Below are 4,689 nucleotides of genomic sequence, written 5' to 3'. Positions count from 1 at the left end.
CCTAAGTCCATAAAACAAAATGTGCACATTTTTTTCAGGGAGGAGGAGTAGGGGGATTACCTCACTCACTCTGGAGGCCAGAGCAGCCCACAAGAGAGAGGAAGTGACCAGCATTCAACCTTCCCCAAAAGTGCATTTTTATCTGTGTTCTTGCTGTAGAATTATAGTAATTTGTTGTCAGGTAGCATCTAGAGGAAGTACAGAGCAATATAAAAGAGGGGCATTGTGCCTCCTTTAGTGGGGAAACAGAGGCACACAAGAGTCAGACACCAGATATCCCATGTGCAAAGGTGAGGCACCCTCACACTGTGCTACAAATTATTTGTACAGGCTGTTTTTTTCTCCAAGTTTTCACTTCTTTCACATCTTACTCTCCTACGTCAACATACCCCAGACTCACAGTCTCCCTTCTCCAGGCCCAGTGCTGCATTTTCATCATCCACACAAATTCTCAGGAAAACCAGAGCTGGAGTCAAATCTGTGTAAAACTGTTCTGACACACCACTAAGCCAAAGGCTATGCCCTGCCATGGTACATGGACTCAGCAGCCACTGGTTTTGTTCACTGCAGCTTTCTGGAGCTTTCAGAAGAAAGAATTTCCATGCAACACTCACAGCACAGAATGAGCTGAGGGAGACATTTCCAGTCAAACTTGAGTCTTTGTGCTCTTGCATGTTCCTGAGTGGTGGCTGCAGCCTGCGTGAAGAAACATTTCCAAGTTTAAAAACTGAAGCTGAAGACTCAGTTCAAACTTTGGTATGATTATTTCTTCAGGCCACACAGATGGCAGGGAACCAGGTCCTTGGGCAAACAGCTGCTGTAACAGGCAGTGTGTGCCACAAGAGTGCTTTGCCATGGGCCTGGCACAGAGCACCCTGTGCAGGACACAACCTCCTGCACTGCCCAGCAGTAAAAAGCCCCTGTGCTGGTCAAGGCTTGGCAACCTTGAGCTCTCAGATTTCAAAGAAACTCTTGCAGATTTTAGCATTGTCCAGGGCCAAGCTGCACTATGCAGTACATTCCATGTGAGACCTGCTCAGCTACTGTCACTGTCCTTAACAGGCTAAACTTAGTTGTGATATGATAAACTCAAATAACAAACACAGCAATCACAGTTGTGATATGATAAAGTCAAATAAAACATGGCACAGAACAAAAGGTAGAATCAGATCTACTGAAGCATGAGCTCCAAGAACAGGGGTTCTCCAGGGATCAGCTCACTTGTGATCTGCCTGGAGAGAGCCACAAGGCATTCTGGAGGTTTTAGTTATATCTTAAAAGGTAACAAAATGTTCTTTACTCTCACCTTTATTTGATTAAGACTCTACAGAAATACTGACATTCCTAAAGTGCTCACTGCTACGTGCTGGTACTATGCCTTTATATGAAAGGAGAGAAAAAAAATCATTAAAATTCTTCTAAGTAACTTGCAGTCATTTTGCTTCAAAAAATGAATAATCAAAACACAAGGAATAAAAGGGGGCTTTGTCTCCAAAGCAGGAAGTATTTTTCAAACCTAAGAATTCACAACATTGCCTAACCATGAGCCTATTGGCATCTGTGTCTTGATCCAAATGAACTCTGAGATGTCTGTTCTCCCAGAGGACACATACAGTAAAAAAACCAAAAAAATTAAAAATCCATGACTGCTTTTAATCTACCTGAAATATGGGATACAGACACAGCATATATTGAACTTGTTTTATATTATCCATGTTCCTTTTAGCCTGCTGCAGCATTATTAGGATGTTTCTGTTCCTGTATCACAGCATATAAATAACATTTCCCAGAAAACCCACCCAGGGCCATACAAAGCCATCTGCTTTCAAGTTAGCAACAAATTCTTCTTAGAGATACAGGGTACAGAACAGCTCACACTGTCACTCCAACAGATTACGCTGCTGTTTATTTAAGTAATAAAGGCATTTGTTCCAAACAGTTGGGGCTTTTTCCAGCATTTGTTCTCCACATGTGGTTTGCTTCCTCAAGTGTTGATTTTTCATAGTTAAGAGACTTTTCCCTGCCTTTTATCCAGCAGGCTAATTGCATTCTTAGCCTTTTCTGCCTAACGAGAGCTGACAGGCAGTGCTCTCGGTGCTCTGCAGAGCAGGAAGCCGTGGATTTCCTGTTCCAAGGAGGTAAGGGTTGAATCTGACCTCAGATGAATTGGACATATGGGAAATGGACAAAACCTTGTGACTATCTGCAGGTTTTTTCTATCCTAAGAAGGAAGATGTAGTCAAGGCCCTCAATCCCATCCTCCTGCATCCTGAAATGATCTATTGCCCAAAAATCCATCTCTTTGACCCAGCTGCCACAAACTGTGCTCAGCTGTTCACAGCCTCCAGGCTCTGCTGCTTTCCAGAGGGATCCCACACTGTACCAGGATGTGCTGTACACGGGCAGAGCCTCCACAATGCCACCTGCCAGACTGTGTCACACACATACTTCTTCAAAAGTAAGGGTTTTCTTCTGCACTGAACTTATTTCTTATTAGGCAAAGCAGCAGGGCTGAAAAGACAAAACTCAAGTAAAAGTTTAAAAATAAAATCTGTGCTCCAAAACCAAAGCATTCAGTCAAATTGTTGCAAGCCAGATCTGCTGAGTCAGGTATCAACTCTGCTCAGTGGCTCCAACTCTGACAAATCATGTCATGCTTCTCTTGCTTTTTTCATTATAGTGAAAATTCCAATAAGCAAGAATTACATGTATTTTGCAAAAGAAAATAAGGGTAAGATATACCTGCCAATCAGACAACACTTCTGGCTGTCACACTTATTATAGCTGGGAAAAAAAGCCCAAAGCAAGAGCTGGCAGGGGGTGCTCACCAGAGCCATGAAAGGAAGAACAACCCTCCCAAGCATTTTAATGTCTAAAGCTGAGATTGCCCCTCATCTGACCTGGGAGTCTGAGAACACCAAACCCTCTGCCTAGAAGATTCCAATTTAGTTTTTTCCTTTACACAAGGCCTTTGAAACCAAAATTAAAGCACTGCTATGTTGTGACTGGCCACCTTTTGGTACCTCTAGCTTCCTAATTCTGCCCCCAAGGAATCCAGTTAACACAATTGCAGTAATATAAACTTCTTTTAAAAGGCTGATCTAAAGCTACAGGGGATTTTAGCTGGAGAAGAACTTAATACTGCTTGGTCAACAGAGCATTAGGGAGAACGAAAACCTTTGTAGCAAGATTTCTAAAATGGTACAGACTTAGGTAATGCTATGAGTTATGCAAAAAATGAGTAACAGAACTTCATAATGTCAAAAGCTGCTTTGTACCACAGAGCTTTTCCTCAGGAAAGTAAATTATTTCTATCCACTTTAACATTTATTTATTCAAAGTTGTCATATTCTACAGAATGTTCATAGAGGATTTGGGATTTCTAGAAAAAGACACCTTCCCCCTCACTCCCAGAAAAACCAGAGGAAGTATTATATAAAAAATTACTCAGCAAGTTATAACACAAAGAAGGTACTGAAAGTGAAGAAGCAATACAGGACAGATGTCAAAAGAAGACATCAGCAGGTAAATGGGGTGAATACACAACTTTGTCCTTTACTCCATCTCCTTAAATCCTGCGGGAGAAACACCAGCCTGACCAGTCCTCTCAGCTGCAGGCTGTGCTAACCTTTGCACTACTCCCTCTACCTACTGCTGATGGGAATGGAAGGTTTCATCTGGGATTTTTCTGTTTTAACGACATCACAGTGCAGATGCTCAAGCCTGAAAGCCCCAGGCCTGTGTGCAAACCCAGATTTCTCTGAGGGAGAAATCAGAGCTTTAGCCTTGGACATTATTCCTCTCGGTAGCAAACAAACTCCAAAGTTATTTTGTCACTTTTTTTCCCCTTCATATTTGTGTGCAACTTTCCCCCCTTAAAAAACTTAATCTCATTCTGCAGCTGAGCAATCTTACTTGAACTATTATTGGGATGGACTACTATTATCTATGTTATCTTGTTCACATTTCAAAATAAATTTGGCCAACAGTGGCCAAAAGTATGTTGTGTGTGTGCTCAAAATTCTTGAAGAAGACATGTTTTTAGCTTGCATAACAGACATCTCCTCAGAGTTCTTCTGGTAGTATCAGTAATTCAAGAGGAGGAACAAATTGTTTTCTGGACAGAATTACTGCTGCAATCCTGTAAGTCCCCTTTGTTTTAACCCACAAGCCAAATGGCAAGAACTTAGGAAAAAGCTGTGAGTACAATAGCAAGTGTTATTTTACAGGGAGTTAAACACTGCTTTCATTTGAGAGATATGACTCCTATCTATTCCAATCCTTAGATAAGTCAATAAACAATGCACAGGAGGAAACTGTTCGTGTGACCAGATTGTACTTTTTAAAAGTTTACAGTGGAGCAATGCCATATTTGTCCTAATTAATAGAAAACTAATGCCTTGGAAAAGATGATGAACAGTGGGGTCACAAATATTGATTCATCCTGATATTAAAAACCAGGCCTGAACACTGAGTTCCTGGGCTGTAAAAGAGAGCTGAAATTCAGTACAAATGAACTGATGCATATAGAACAATAATTTAAAATATTTCCTTTTCCCAGTGCAGAAATAAGCACTGAGTTAGTATGAAAGGAATGAGCCCCCAGTTTTAAGAGACCTAAGAAAACACCACCTCAAAACAAGGAGTGGTCAGAAAAGCAACTGGGGAAAGAAAAAGAGAGGCAGAAAA

Source organism: Agelaius phoeniceus, chromosome 8 (assembly GCF_051311805.1).
Source record: "Agelaius phoeniceus isolate bAgePho1 chromosome 8, bAgePho1.hap1, whole genome shotgun sequence".
Lineage (NCBI taxonomy): Eukaryota > Metazoa > Chordata > Aves > Passeriformes > Icteridae > Agelaius > Agelaius phoeniceus.
Note: the sequence above shows the minus strand (reverse complement) of the source record.